At 43.7% G+C, this 17080-nt stretch overlaps 1 protein-coding gene across 1 annotated transcript in view; it reads right to left on the bottom strand.

The window, feature by feature from the left end:
• Window positions 1-14082, bottom strand: part of LOC136880975 (protein croquemort) — a 340578-nt gene extending 326496 nt beyond the window's left edge. Inside the window, exon 1 of the mRNA XM_068229277.1 lies at window positions 14046-14082. The gene's annotated coding sequence lies outside the window, so the exon portion shown is untranslated. The remainder of the gene's footprint in view (window positions 1-14045) is intronic.
• Between the last annotated feature and the right edge of the window lie 2998 nt (window positions 14083-17080).

Below are 17080 nucleotides of genomic sequence, written 5' to 3'. Positions count from 1 at the left end.
ACACTATTTAATTTATGTTAAATTCTACAACATACTAGAACTGTGCAACTTATAGACTAACTGGTAAAGCTCATGGCATAGCCCATAGATCCTACGGTTAATATTTACAGGAAGAAAGTAAATTATCTTAGATATGTTCTATAAATTATGTTCTGATATATAAGTAATGTTTGCAACAACATTCTTTTGAACAGCTGAGTACTAGGAATGTTTCTAATTTCAGCCGGCAGGGAATTCCACAGGTGGATAGTAGCGGGGAAGAATGAATCACTGTAGTGTGGTGAGTAGGAAAACTTAGCAAGGAGTTAGCTAATGACGTTGTTTGGCGATTATTTCTGGATGATAGGTACTGAAGGTCATCTCTCAAGTAAACCGGTATATTGCTCCGTAGAACGCTCTGAATAACTGTCACAGAAATAAAAGGAGTGCACGTAGGGTTATACAGTAGGTTGTTATAGGACTTGTCTTAGTTTCAGAGTCATTAATATAATATTGATAATATGATTAAATAGCTTTAAAAATATCTGTCTACCCAGTTATTTAGCTCACGCTTCGCCACTGGGTGCACGTAATGAGCGAACCAACCGGTTGATACAGTTTGCAAGCGAAAACAATCTTTCCATTATGAATACCATGTTTAAACACCACAAACGCCGTCTCTTTACGTGGACCTCTCCGAACGGGCATGTTAAGAACCAAATTGATTACATCCTTGTCGATAAAAGATGGAGAACCTCCTTCCGTAATGTGAAAACAAAACCTAGTGCCGAATGCGGATCGGATCATCGTTTACTCTGGGCCTACCTTAGAATCAAACTGAGCAAACCAGTTGTCAAAATAAACTCGAAAAAGGTAGTGGCCCCTGAGCCAGTTGCTTTCCAAGAAACACTACGAAGCACTGGGCCACCTGACCTAGAGGGAAATTGTGACATGGCTTGGAAGAGAATTGAAGAATGGATCACAGACGCAGCGAGCAAGGTCCCAAAAATGAACACTATAGTGAAGCGACAACACTGGATGACTGACGAAACTTTGGCACTAGTTGAAATAAGACTTAACATCCGCCTCACAGTTACAGTTCCAGAACAACAAGGACGACTAATGAAAAAACTGAACAGTGATATCAAACCTGCTTGTAGAAGAGGCAAGAATGAACACATTAAGAAAGTGTATGCAGAACTAGAGGCGCATGCGACCAAAAATCACAGCACAGAACTGTACGACAAGGTAAAATACTTAGCACGAGAATTTATGCCTAAGACTCAGATTATTAAAGATGACCAAGGGAATATCATCACAAATGCAGCGGGCATCGCCAAAGTATGGAGAGAATACTGCATCAAGCTGTTCACTGATGACCCACAACCAATGCCAGGTCACCAGAACCCAACAGACTTTGAACCAATGATCCTTAGAGAAGAAGTGGAACATGCAATAAAAAAGCTCCGGAACCGGAAAGCACCAGGCCAAGATGGAATCACTGATGAAATCCTAAAAAACATGGGTGACCTAGGTGTCGACATCCTGCACAAGCTATGTCAGAAGATATAGACATCTGGAAATTGGCCGGACCAGTGGTGCCACTCCGTCTTCGTACCACTGTTCAAGAAAGGTTCTCCACTTGATTGTGCAAACTATCGAACGATAGCCCTCATCTCCCATGCGAGTAAAATCATGCTCACGGTGCTGAACGAGAGGCGGAAGACCTTCTTACTTCCACCAATCTCAGAGGAACAAACCGGGTTTGTTCCAGGCAAAGATCCTAAACATCCGGCAGCTCATAGAGAAGACAAGGGAATATAATATCAAGATGTTCCTGTGCTTCGTGGACTGCAAGAAAGCCTTCGACAAGGTAAAATGGTCAAAGCTCTGGGCTATACTCACTGAGATGGGGACGCCACGACATTTAGTGTACCTGATCCAACAATTGTACTCTTCGAACACTGCGACAGTGAGAGTTAATGGCGACCTCTCAGACGTCTTTTCTACTTGTGCTGGTGTGCGACAAGGTTGCATTCTTTCCCCCCTCTTATTTAATGTATACAGTGAGTATATTATGAGGGAGATCCTCGAGGACTGGAGTGACGGCATCACAGTTGGTGGCAGGAAAATTAACAACCTCAGACATGCAGATAACACCATGATTACTGCAACAGATGATCATGAATTAGAAACCATCATGCGGAGGCTAGACGAGCGAAGCAGAGAATATGGTCTTGAAATCAACAATAAAAAGACCAAAGTGATGATTGTAGACCGTTTTAATAACAACAGACCTGCCATAACAAGAATTGCGGATTATGAGGTTGTCAGTCGCTTCGAGTATCTAGGATCTATTGTCACAAATACTGGAGACTGTGAACCTGAGATCCGCAAGCGCATTGCAATTGCGAGAAATTCAACAGCAAAACTTCCTCGCATCTGGAAGGACACCTTCATCACTTCTAAGACAAAGCTCACCCTCATGCGAACTCTGATCTTCCCTATCGTGACCTATGCAGCAGAAACTTGGACGTTGAAGACGGCGGATCGCCGCAGGATTGATGCTCTAGAAATGTGGTGCTATAGGCGATTAATGCGAATACCATGGACAGCACATCGTACTAATGAATCGATCCTGCAACAGCTCGGCATCAGAACGAGACTGTCGAACCTTATCAACCAAAAACAACTCGGATATTTTGGTCATATTGCCAGAAGGCAGGAGGCAATGGAAATACTTATCATAGAGGGAAAAGTCGAAGGAAGAAGACCTAGAGGACGTGCGCCGTTACGATGGATGGACCAGATCAAGAACTTAACCAGGATGAGTTTACAGCAAGCAAGCCACCATGCCCAAAGCAGAGACTCCTGGAGGAAGATCGCCAAAAGGATTGTCGCCTGATGCCACTACACCCTTACGAAGGATTGAACTAAGAGAGAGAGAGAGATAGGCAAAATATCGAATTTGTCGTACAAGAACGAGACAAAGCTCAATTTAATCCCCTTGACGCAAAAAACAAAACTCGGTAAGCCATACGGGCCCAAAAACCAACTGTTATGGAGATGTTGTCACCACACTACCCCTGCTCTAGGAATCGGATAAAGTAATAAACTGCCGAAACCATAGCAACGTCAGCTGCAGGATTCTACAGCAGCGAAATTATCTACAATAAATCACGACAACCTAACATGATACAGACATGAAAACTGGTATCTGGAATCCCCTTTAAAAGTAAAAGAACACAAATGTTCGTTTTCAGAAAATCCACTTAAGGGGGTGGGGGGGTCGGGGGGTGAAAAAAGTGAGGAAGGAGTTGAATTATTTATATGCGAATACATATATCTCAGAAAATGAAGATGTTACAGACGTTAAAACTGGTACTTTGAATGTCTTTTAAAAATAAATGAACACACATTTTTAGAAACTCCACTTAAGGGGGTGAAATAAAAAAAAGCGGTTGAATTTTTAAAATGAGTATCTTCTTCTTCTACCGCTTTTCCCACACCTGTGGGGCCGCGGGTACGAACTATGTCGCACATGTGGACTTGACCCCGTTTTACGGCTGGATGCCCTTCCTTGCGCCAACCCCGTGTGTACAGATGTAATTACTGTTGCGTATTCCTGTTGTGGTTGGTAATGTGGTGTGATGAGTGAATATGAAGAGGAGAGTCTTGGGACAAACACAAACAACCTGTCCCTGAGCTAGATGAATTAATCACACGGAATCGAACCCGGAACTCTGTGAACCGAAGGCTTCAACGCTGACCACTTAGCCAAATAGTGGGGCAGGTTTAAAATGAGTATATCTATAATATATTTCATAAACTTAACATGTTACAGACGTGAACATTGGTATTTGTAATCCCCTTTAAAAATAAATAAACACGTACTTTTTGTGTTCGGAAAATAAACTTAAGATGGAGATCGAAAATAAGTGAAGGAGTCAAATTCTCTTTATGGTGATACTTATATCTCAAAAACTAAGATGTTACAAACGTGAAAATCGGAATTTGGAATCTCCCTTAGAAATAAAGAAACCCTTTTTTTATTGACTTAAAAGGAGACTGTAGCCAGTAGCCCGGCCATCTCAGCCCCGAAAGGCAATGCCAAAAGAGGTTTTGGGGTAAATGAAATGCAATTTTTCGGTGACTTTTTATACTTTAGGGATTTTCAGATAAACCGAAGAACAAGCCGTGGGTAAGAGCCTCTCCAGTTGCTGCCACGGGCTCCACTCAGATCAATTCAGTAGACGGAGTTCGATTCCCTCCTCAGCCATCCTCGAAGTGGTTTCCCAATTCTCCTCCAGGCAAATGACGGGATGGTACCTAGGTTAAGGTCACGGCGCTTCCAACCTCCCCATCCTCCAACAACGCGGCCTGAGCGAGGTACTGGTCCTTCTCCCCAACCTAAAGTCTCACGTCCCAGGACACTGCCCTTGAGGCGGTAAATGTGGGATCCTTCGCTGAGTCTGAGGGAAAAACCAACCCTGGAGGGCAAACGATACGATACGTAGACTGTCACGGTCACTAAATGGCATTACTATTTGGGAATATTAGGTCGTCTTTTAATTGTACGAGCTGACGCGACCAAGAGATAAGAACAAACAACTCCGAAGAAACTACACTCTAGGAGTAAGATGATATAGCCGTTGCCTTTAATAAGTGGTGGTGGTGATTATTGTTTTAAGAGGAAGAACAACTAGGCAACCATCCTCTACTTAACACTAATCAGAGAGGAAAAATGGAAGGGGTCCGACACTTCGAAAAATGAAGGCATCGGGCAAAGGAAGACAACGGCCACAAAGGGCGTGAAAATGAAAGACTCCCTAGGCCTCCATACGTAATACCGTCGGGGTCGGCACAGAACAAGAGTTGACCAAGGGAGGTCGGATAGGATAGATGAAAGTGGAAGCAATGTCAGGACTCAGCTAAGGGCCCTATAGTCGCCAACCCAGGCTTCAAAGTTCAGATTCCCTGGAGCCCCTTTTAGTCGCGTCTTACGACAGGCAGGGGATACCGTGGGTGTTATTCTACCGCCCCCACCCTTTATTAAGATTATTATTCGCGTGTTTGAATGACTTGAGGTAGGAAGCGTTTCTCTTTATAAATTACAGGTGTGGGTGAGACAAATGTCTGCCGGCACCTTTGACAAGGAACCGTCCCACTCCAGTCGCCCGGGTGTGGTTAACAAGCCTCCTTTCTTCCTGCTCCATTACTTCCGCCACATCCAATCCAACTTCTCTAATCTGATCCATCCACCTTCTTCTCGGTCTTCCAACTGGTCTAACGGTTCTATATTTAGCTCTTCTCTTCTTGTCATTTTAACCGATGTTCTTAAAAGTTTCATTTCTACTGCTTGGATATTTACAACTTCCTTTACGTTGAACCGACACAGATAGGTCTTATGGCGACGTTGGGACATGAAAGGGCTAGGCGAGGGAAGGAATCGGCCGTGGCCTTAATTAAGTTACAGCCCCAGCATTTCCCTGGTCTTCAGGGCTGCCGACAGTAGGGCTCAAACCCACTATCTCCCGGATGCAAGCTCACAGCTGCACGGCCAACTCGCCCGGTATAACATTAGAGACCAATATGATGAGCGCGAATAACTACCTACGATAATATTAGGCTTAAACACGGTCTTATTTTTGTTCGTTCTTCTGAGAATACTGCTAATCTTATCCATGAAAAAATTGTAGGTTATATGGCGAAGAGGCCAAATTCACAGCAAGAGAATGTCGCGACAGTACAATATTATATTGTACTAAGTATAAATCGTTAATATTACGACTGTACTTGGTATTTTGTATGGCTAGGACGCAGATAACTTCGTGTGAGGACATGTTTCATTATCTGGCTTCGCTTTAACTGGAAACAGATAAGTAAACTCGTGAAGGTCCCCTCTGCTCGGTTTGTCGGTCGGAGTGCAGACCCCTAGGCTCTTGGCTAACGTTCTATGATGCGCCCTTGCGCTGTGAGCTACGGTATTGCCATCTCTTGGAACTGACTGAAACTGCTTTTCGAAGCCGAGAGGAAGTTTCGTCCGAACAATGAAAAATTCATATTAAAGTGATAGCCTAACTATAAAGGAAAAACGCAGTGATGCGGAATGTAAGGCTTGAATGTTTAAAATCGGCCGAGTAGTGCATTATGCGCCTGTCAATTTCGAAAAGTAAAATACTAATAATAGTTGAAATGAAGAAAACGACATGCAACTACCTTTCATTTCAATCACATTTCATAAAAATCGGTCCAAAGGGGAGTTGTTGGCGGACTGCAAACGTCTTGCGTTTGAAATATACAGGTCTTCGTGTGTGTCTTATTTCATAATGCCAAAAGCTGAGACAGAACAGTAACAGGGCTCTCATCTGAGTTGTAGCCCTAATGAAACATTGATGTAGCGGCAATATGAGTAGCTCAGAACACCAGCATCATGAATATTTGCCTAAACCAGAAGGCAAATAAATTCATTATAAACACAGATGTACTAAATATTCTGTAAACATCTAATTAGATTTTTCTGCCACGTAACGAATATTGGCAAATTTCCGACGTATTCTGTAAATGTATGAGGTTTTATTGAACATTCATTCCTTGAATCCAGAGCTATGAAATATAACACAGACTAACTGAAACAGCCAGTTGAAAATGTGCTAAAATCTTTCTACAGTTCACAAATAATAAGTGTATCGAAACACTGACTGTGAAAGTTCTGCTGGGTTGTGTCGCTTGACCATGCGAACCCGGATCATATTGCGGCCCGGGTTCCATTTCAAGACTGGTAAAGTATACAGTGAGGTGGACGACACAGTATGTTCGAGAACACATTCCTGCCGCGCTGGGCAGTAGTAGCGGCGATTGGGAATTAAAAGCGCGGGGGCAAAAACATATACAGATAACAAACGGTAGCCGGGGTGGGGGCTATATACATCAAAACTGAAGAAACAAGCCACAGAATGGTAAGTTGTTTGGTGCTCCCTGAGCGAATTTCGGCGGAGAGGCAAAACCGATCTCCCGTTGACTCTCTCTCGTCATTGAGATAACAAGTTCCAATGAGAATAACTTTTGAGTAGTATATACTCAGATGCGAAGTGAACTAAGTTAAAATCTTCTCCGATGTGCAGACGTAGAATCGTAGTAAGAGTGTCTTCCAAGCGTGAGAATCAGAATCAGAATGTCCGAATACAAGTGACAATCTGCTCACGAGTATGAATAAGACTGTCCTCTCCAGCTCTTGTCAACGACGTATATAGGTTCAAAAGTCTCCTCCCATCAGCCATATCACATGGTCCAGTAAGATTCGAGGTCTCAACCCATCTCCTATGTATTGCTGTGTATCCATCACGTTGCTTCATTACGTTCATTCACATTGGCTGAACTTTCCCGCTGAAATAAAGCGTCAGGTACCTTAGTTTGAAAAGTTGGCGTTTATAATGTATCAACTGTCTCTTCTTGAGGTAGAGAGGGTGAGGTCTCTCGTAACCTAGATGACGTACTTTTTCTGGAACAGTGCTGAAATTAGCCTGCTGACTCTGGTCACCTCACAACGGCTATTGGAAAATTTACTGCAAGTTATAAATATGAATGATGTTGAAATACTTTACCCAATAATGTGTTCGTTCAGAATACGTTATAGACGCGATACAAAGAAATGAAATGATGATTGAAATGGATGATAAAAACCCAATATATATATATATATATATATATATATATATATACATATTAATTTAAACATGACCTATCAGTGATTAAATATATACCTCTTATCAATTAATTATATAGTTCAATAATTGAAAACATGCAGTGATGTCCCAAACATCACAGCATACCTCAGCCTCCATGACCTTGGAAGATATATATATATTTACCCCTGCTTCTTTGGCTTTTTCCGTAACCGCGAAACAAAACCCAACTGGTTTAAAGAAACTGAAAAAGGCTTGTAGAAATAAAAATGACAGAAAATTCACTATTCAATCGAAGTTAAAGTAAAAAAGTGAAATCTACATTATAAACCAAATCTACTATCTCGGAATATGAAAGGAAAGTAAGCTCAAAAAGACTGAAGAAATACTGGGCACTAAGAAAAGAACACCACCCACAGAAATGCATCTCAAAGAGGGGAAAACGAAAGAAGAAAATACCCCCGCTACCCTTCCTCACAGCACTACTTGCTGTGGCGCTATACGAACGACATCTTGTGTGTATTTCCGCTATTGATTAAAGAAAATAAAGGAAAGAATTAACGGCTAAGATAACAGGGCTTGTACAAATTGCTTTTTTAAATAATTCCTAGTTTCAGCCGACTAAAAGGCGAATAAAAATGTAATATTTTCTCCAAAAAGTGGGGGTGGGGTGGAGAACGACTGCACACCCCCCCCCCTCCCGCTTCATCGCCGCTACTGGGGGGAGAATTGCGCCTCCCAATGAAGCAGATACCCGAGCCACAGGTGCAACCATATCGGACGAGTATCTACTGAGAGACCAGACTAACGAAGGGTTCATTGAAAGGGAGCCTTTCGGAAGTTGCAAGGGCGGCAGTCTGGATGATTGACTGATATGGCCTTGTATTAATACTCAACTGGCTTAGCTGTGTTGATGCCGCTACACGACTGAACTACAGCCGTACCTAACTTCCCTCTGTATGAATGATACACTTACTGATGATGGCTTCCTCCCGGGTAAAATGGTCCCCCATTCGGATCTCCGGGTGGGGACTACACGAGAGGGGCCGATCATTAGGATGATGGATACTGACATTCTGCGAGCCTGACCGTGGAATGTTAGAAGTTTGAATCATTGCGGTAGGTTAGAGAATCTGAAACTGGACATGGATACACTACGTTAGATGTAGTTGGTGTAGGTGAAGTACGTTGGCAGGAAGAACAGGATTTCTGGTCAGGCGACTACAGAATTATCAACACAGAATCATACAGGGCAAATGCAGGAATTGGTTTAATTAATTCATTTTCAATATTATTTGCTTTACGTCGCACCGACACAGATAGGTCTTATGGCGACGATGGGATAGGGAAGGCCTAGGAGTGGGAAGGAAGCGGCCGTGGCCTTAATTAAGGTTCATCCCAAACATTGTCCTGGTGTGAACATGGGAAACCACGTAAAACCATCTTCAGGGCTGCCGACAATGGGTTTCGAACCCACTATCTCCCGGATTCAAGCTCACAGCTGCGCGCCCCCAACCGCACGGCCAACTCGGGTGGTAGTGATTATTGTTTAAGAGGAAGTACAACTAGGCAACCATCCTCTATATAACACTAATCAAAGAGAAAAATGGAAGGACCGGGCAAGCTGGCCGTGCGCGTAGAGGCGCGCGGCTGTGAGCTTGCATCCGGGAGATAGTAGGTTCGAATCCCACTATCGGCAGCCCTGAAGATGGTTTTCCGTGGTTTCCAATTTCCACACCAGGCAAATGCTGGGGCTGTACCTTAATTAAGGCCACGGCCGCTTCCTTCCAACTCCTAGGCCTTTCCTATCCCATCGTCGCCATAAGACCTATCTGTGTCGGTGCGACGTAAAGCCCCTAGCAAAAAAAAATGGAAGGGGTCCGACACTTCGAAAAATGAAGTTATCGGCCAAAGGAAGACAAGGGCCACGAAGGGCGTGAAAATGAAAGACTCGCTAGGCCTCCGAAACCTAATAGCATCGGGGTCGGAAAAGAACAAGAATTAACCAAGGGAGGTCGGATAGGATAGATGAAAGTGAGAAGCCAGGCACAAGTAAGTGGAAGCAATGTCAGGACTTAGCTAAGGGCCCTGTGGTCGCCAACCCCCGCTCCGAAGTTAGGAGACCCTTTTAGTCGCCTCTTACGACAGGAAGGGGATAGCGTGGGTGTTATTCTACCGCCACTATCCAAAGGGGGAAACAGCCAACTCGCCCGGTGGAGTTGGTTTAATAATGGATAAGAAAATATGGCAGCAGGTAAGCTGCTACGACCAGGATAGTGAAAGGATTATTGTTGTCAGGATAGACACCAAACCAATGGCCACCACAATAGTGCAGGTCTATATGCCTACTAGTTCAGCAGATGAAGAAATCGAAAGAATATATGAAGAGATAGAAGATTTTATACAATACGTAAAAGGTGACGAGAATCTAATTGTGATGGGAGACTGGAATGAAGTGGTACGCCAAGGAAGAGAGGGTAATACAGTAGGAGAATTCGGATTGGGACAGAGGAATGAAAGAGGAAGCCGGCTGGTGGAATTCTCTACTGATCATAATTTAGTCCTTGCTATCAGTTGGTTCAAACGCCACAGACGACGGCTGTATACGTGGATGAGACCTGGAGACACTGGAAGGTATCAAATAGACTTCATTATGATCAGGCAGAAAAACAGAGACCAGGTGTTGGACTGGAAAACCTTCCCAGGAGCAGACGTGGACTCGACCACAACTTGTTGGTCATGAAGGGCACTTGAAGTTGAAGAAATTGAAGGAAGGAAGGAAGGAATGCAAGGAGATGGGACCTAGACAAGTTGAAAGAAAAGAGTGTGAGGGATTGTTTCAAGGAACATGTCGCAGAAGGGCTAAATGAAAAGGCTAAAGGAAACACAACACAGGAAGAACAGACAGTCATAGAGAATGAGGTCTCTAGGGCTGCTGAAGAAATGATAGGAAGAAAAGAAAGATCACCTAAGAATCAACGGATAACTCAGGTGATACTACACTTGATTGACGAATGACGAAAATACAAGAATGCAAGAAATGAAGAGGGCAGAAAAGAATACAGGCGGTTAAAGAATAAAGTGGATAGGAAGTGCAGGACAGCTAAAGGAAGAATGGCTGAAGGGGAAGTGCAAGGATGTTGAAGGTTGTATGGTCGTAGGAAAGGTAGATGCTGCATACAGGAAAATCGAGGAAACCTTTGAAGAAAGGAAAATTAAGTGTCTGAATATTAAGAGCTCGGATGGAAAACCACTTCTACGGAACGAAGACAAGGCAGAAAGATGGCAGGAACATATCCAACAGTTGTATCAAGGTAAAGATGTAGATGATATGGTTCTGGAACAATAAGAGGCTGTTGATGCTGATGAAATGGGAGATCGAATTTTGAGGTCAGAATCTGACAGAGCTTTGAGAACAAGGCACCTGGAATTGATAACGTCCCCTCTGAATTACAGACTGCCTTAGCAGAAACCAGCGTGGCGAGGTTATTCCATTTAGTGTGTAAGATGTACAGTATAAGAAAGGAGAAGTGCCAACCGATTTTCAGCAGAATGCTGTTATACCTATTCTCAAGAAAGCCGGTGCTGACAGGTGTGAAAACTACCGCACCGTTAGTTTAGTATCTCACGCCTGCAAAATTTTAACACGTATTATTTAGAGAAGAATGGAAAGACACGTTGAAAGTGAGTTGGGAGAAGATCAATTTGGCTTCAGAAGAAATGTAGGAACACGTGAAACAATCCTGACTTTACGCATGATCTTAGAGGATCGAATTAAGAAGGACAAACCCACATACATAGCATGGCGTTCGTGGATCTTGAAAAGACATTTGATAATGTTGATTGGACCAAGCGATTTGAGATTCTGAAGATGATAGGGATCAGATACCGAGAACGAAGAATGATCTACAATCTGGATAAAAATCAGTTTGCATTCATAAGAGTCGAGGGCTTTGAAAAAAAAGCAGCAATCCAGAAAGGAGTGAGGCAAGGCTGTTGTTTGTCCCCCCTCCTTTTCAATGTTTACATAGAACAGGCAGTAAAGGAAATCAAAGAGGAATTTGGAAAGGGAATCACAATCCAAGGAGAGGAAATCAAAAGCTTGAGATTTGCTGATGATGTTATTTTATCTGAGACTGCAGAAGATCTGGAGAAGTTGCTGAATGTTTTTTTTTTGTTTTTTTTTTTTGCTATTTTGCTTTACGTCGCACCGACACAGATATGTCTTATGGCGACGATGGGACAGGAAAGGCCTAGGAGTTGGAAGGAAGCGGCCGTGGCCTTAATTAAGGTACAGTCCCTGCATTTGCCTGGTGTGAAAATGGGACACGGAAAACCATCTTCAGGGCTGCCGACAGTGGGGCTCGAACCGACTATCTCCGGATTACTGGATACTGGCCGCACTTAAGCGACTGCAGCTATCGAGCTCGGTTTGCTGAATGGTATGGACGAAGTCTTGGGTAAGGAATACAAGATGAAAATAAATAAGTCCAAAGCAAACGTAATGGAGTGCAGTCGAACGAAGGCAGGTGATGCAGGACATATTAAATTAGGAAATGAAGTCTTATAGGAAGTAGATGAATATTGTTTCTTGGGTAGTAAAATAACTAACGATGGCAGAAGTAAGGAGGGCATAAAATGCAGACTAACACAAGCACGGAAGAGCTTTCTTAAGAAAATAAATTGGCTCACTTCAATCATTGATATAGGAAGTAGATATATGTTTCTGAAGTCTTTCGTCTGCAGCGCGGGATTGTATGAAAGTGAAACATGAACGGTAACTAACTCAGAAAGGAGGATAGAAGCTTCTGAAATGTGGTGTTACAGAAGAATGCTCAAGGTGAGATGGATAGATCGAATCAGGAATGAAGAGATACTGAATCGAATTGGTGAGAGGAGATCGATTTGGCTAAGTTTGACCAGAAGAAGAGTTGGAATGATAGGACACACAGTTGGTTTTTGAGGGAAGTGTGGGTGGTAAGAACGGTAGGGGAAGGCCAAGGTATGAATATGACAAGGAAATTAGAGCAGATGTAGGATAAAGTAGTTACGTAGAAATGAAAAGGCTAACACAGGATAGGGTGACGTGGACAGCTGCATCAAACTGACGACTCAAACAACAAAGTTTACAAAATATTTGTTATTTAATTGATATCAATAAGGGTATCGCATACATCAAACAGAGTAGTGAACAATTGTATACGATAGCTTTTGTTTTACATCTCGGATGATCTCAGTGCACTAAAATTATGTACATTTCCAACGTACTGAGTTCGTTGCCGACCAGCGTAATTTGTTTGTTTCAAAAGTTACCCTGACATTTCCTTTCTATGGATGTGAGCGGGGCTTTGGGGCTCACGGCGCCAAGTGCGGTAGACACGCTGTGGAGCGGTACAGGCCTGTAGATTACGTAGTGATGCGTGGTCAGCGCATTCTAGAGTGGGGCACATTTCCACTGTCCTGACCTCAAACCAGTGATCGAACCCAAGGAGCCGGACGAAATATTATTGTCGAACCCTTGTTTCAAGGGGTCGGGTATGAAGCGGCACCAGGTTTCAAGCTACTACACCAACGGGTCTGCTCGAGGCTTAACGTCCCCATCACCATCAACACTGCAGAGATGTTTGGAATTTAATCCAACTAGGGATAGTATACCAACAGCGAGACTCGAGCCGGTGTCTGACCAGGTAGTGCTTGGATGGTCTAAACTTAGATTATTATAGAACTATTTCCTAATAGTAATGTCAGACTCCTTGGACGAATGGTCAGCGTTGAGGTCTTCGGTTCAGAGGGTCCCGGGTTCGATTCCCGGCCGGAGCAGGGATTTTAATCACGGTTCATTAATTCTTCTGGCTCAGACAACGCACTAAACAACCAATTTCTAAGGAACACGCAATAGAGATTACATCCCTACGTACAGGATTTGCATCAGGAAGGGCATCCGACCGTAAAACAGTTCGCACCCGCGATCCCACTAGTGTGGGAAAAAGCGCGGCATGCTCGTTGACTGAATGGTCTGTTCGATTCCCGACCGAGCCTAGGATTTTAATCGCATCTGATTAAATCCTCTAGCTCGGGGAGTGGATACCACTAAGCGAGTCAAATTGGCAATCCCCGCTGTAATAGGGCTGCCGACACATGTCGCTCGTTTTAGCAGAGTTAAGTCGTCGATGGCACTTTGCTCCGCACAACCGCCACTCATATCTGCATTTTGTCATGAACAATCGTAACGTGAGATTTCTCACTCTAACCGAACAAGGAATAGAACTAAAACGTTTATAAATACATTTTGCTGTTAACAATGTTTCTGTAAAATCAACCATAAAAGAGATACGGGAAGTTTGGCGGTACCGACTTACTAGAAGAATAGGCAAGTATTACCTTGGTCGTGTGAAGCTCCCGCGCCGAGTAGTGTGCAGCCGACGACTGAGGGGAATGTGGGCAGTGATTAACAGCTGACCCGGAGAACTTGACTATAACATCGCTCAAGGCCGCGGTGCGACAACAGTGGAAAGACTCGGCTCGATTAGCTGCTTGGTCTTCCGTGGTTTCATATTTTCACATCAGCCACTTTCTCCATTCGCGACTGTCTTATTGAATATCACAACAAACTAGGTAATTTGTTTTCTATTTTGCGCCCCACTAAGAACTCTAACTGATTTCGGAAACACCGAGGTGCCTGAATTTGGTCCCGCAGGAGTTCTTTCTTCTCCATTGTGTCGGGCCATAAGCCATACTAGGTTTCATAATATATCGAACTAGAAGTGCGTGTGTGGATTCAGCGCCCAGTTTCATTTTTAATTCTCGCCCTTTTCCTTCCTCAGACGTGTAGTATAGACTTCGGCTCAGTATTTCTTCTGGGTCTTTCGATGCACTTTCAGAGGAAAGGTTGCAGGTTTGATGTGAAGTCATTTTGTAAATTTAAGGCCATGTAAACTGTCATTTGTAAAGCGTGGCTCAAGATTCGAGACCCATTTGATGCAATGTAACTTTAAATTGAGGGTTCGATTCGCCTCTTTCAAGAAGTTGTGGCTACTTCTGTTGAATAGTGTAAACTTATATTTTCCCTCTGCAATGGGACTGTTACGTATTTCACTACATAATTGGTGACCCCGAAGTGATTCAGTGACGGAAGTCCATAATAAACATCGCGAAGTGCATAAGTTCTGAGTAAGCGTGAAGAACAATGGATGAAAACAACACAACGGGTACGCCGAGGGCAAACGAATCTCATTCAGCACACATGATGGGTGAAGCTAACAAGGTAAACATCAAGATCCCTCCTTTCTGGATAGAAAAACCGGAAATATGGTTCTTTCAAGTGGAAGCTCAGTTTTCTATCTCAAGAATTACCCAAGAGGACACTACCTCGTGTCTCAGCTCGAACCTAAATATCTCGAAAACATTTGGGACATTATTAAAAGTTCGGAACTGAATAAAATTTCCGCGGCTAAAGAACGCCTTCTGAATATCTTCAAGGAAAGCGAAGATAAACAAATAAAACGGTTGGTAACAGGCCTAGAATTAGGCGATATGAAACCTAGTCAGCTTTTAAGGAAAATGCAGTCTTTAGCAGGCGTGAATGTTTCCGAAAAAGTGCTTCGTACCTTGTGGCTTGAGAAATTACCGGACTCTATCAAACATGTTCTAATCGTATCGGACGAAAACTTGGAAAAAAATCGCAATTACGGCCGACAAAATCATTGAAATAAATCCCTGCAGTAAACTTTACAGTGTAGAAAATAGCGGCACTGATGCGTCCGTAAGTAATGACGCTATCACGAAACTCTCTGCACAGATAGCCGCCCTAGAGCAACAGATAGCTTCACTGCGCGCTGTTAGGCCCCACAGTCGAAGTTCGAGCCGAAACCGAAGCAAAAAGAAGTACGATCCAAACGGAAAGTACTGTTACTACCAGTGGCGTATCCTGGAATCTCCACTGAGGCATGCAACTAGTAACCATGCAGTTAACACAATGTATTAAGTAAATTTCAATTCTACTCACCCTAATTACATGTAGGTGAACTCGAGCCAAACAGTTTTACTGTAAGTTTCTGGATTGAACGTGCGTACACAATTCTTGTTTTCTCTTTTTAAATTTACGAGGGTCCGCCTCTGTGGTATAGTAGTTAATGTAATTAGCTGCCACCCCCGGAGGCCCGGGTTCGCTTCCCGGCTCTGCCACGAAATTTGAAAAGTGGTACGAGGGCTGGAACGGGGTCCACTCAGCCTCGGGAGGTCAACTGAGTAGAGGTGGGTTCGATTCCCACCTCAGCCATCCTCGAAGTGGTTTTCCGTGGTTTCCCACTTCTCCTCCAGGCAAATGCCGAGATGGTACCTAACTTCAGGCCACGGCCGCTTCCTTCCCTCTTCCTTGTCTATCCCTTCCAATCTTCCCATCCCCCGCAAGGCCCCTGTTCAGCATAGCAGGTGAGGCAGCCTGGGCGAGGTACTGGTCATCCTCCCCAGTTGTATCCCCGACCCAGAGTCTGAAGCTCCAGGACACTGCCCTTGAGGCGGTAGAGGAGGGATCCCTCGCTGAGTCCGAGGGAAAAGCCAACCCTGGAGGGTAAGCAGATTAAGAAGAAGAAGAAGAAATTTACGAGGGAAGGTAGAGGTCTCGCGGCTTTAACTATTTGCATCTTTTCATCAAACGAACGGCCAGTAAATGGCTTTTCAAACTGATTTACAATTATATCCGTTTTAGACTCATCCATCGTTAATACCACATTGCGCAAAATATAATAAAACGACGAATAGCACAGGAACAGCACACACAGAATGAACTCACTAATCAGCAAAACACACAATGAATTAACTCACTAGTTAGCCACAACTCAAGCACTGGAGGTAAGTCACCCCAGTGGCATTGGTCAGTTTCGTCACGTTGGGTTCTCGCTAGGGGGTAATCTGTGTGTCCCGTTCGCTGTAAACATGTCGACTTTCTCCAAGTTGCTAACAAACGGCAGAGGGTAGCACGGGTATGGGGTGACAAATTCTGGCCAAGTTTCAATTGCAGCGACATCGTTCGGAGGGTTTCAGAACTACGTCTGCCACTGAATGCAATTTTAAGATTGAATGCCTTACGTCGTTAACTCCTCCATTTGCTGTCTCTTTCTTCCGAGAGTGGAGTAGACTGCGAGACTACACCAGCACCACACGTAATCAAGCAACGGAACTAGTACAGTTGCGCGGACCTTTTGAACTTCTGCGAGATGAAATCGTTAATATTTGACCTGAAACAACCTAAAATCGTAAATCAGACAGTTCTTTGTGTTATCATAGCGCATGCAATGAATGCCTTGCATTCAAGGAGAATACGCCCCTGGTTACTACCACTTCAGATTTGGTAATAAGTGCTTCCATGACAAATATAAGCCTCCATGCTCGTGGAAAAATTTGGAAAACTCCAAACA

This window comes from Anabrus simplex, chromosome 9, assembly GCF_040414725.1.
Source record: "Anabrus simplex isolate iqAnaSimp1 chromosome 9, ASM4041472v1, whole genome shotgun sequence".
Lineage (NCBI taxonomy): Eukaryota > Metazoa > Arthropoda > Insecta > Orthoptera > Tettigoniidae > Anabrus > Anabrus simplex.
Note: the sequence above shows the minus strand (reverse complement) of the source record. Positions and strands in the feature narration are given on the sequence as shown.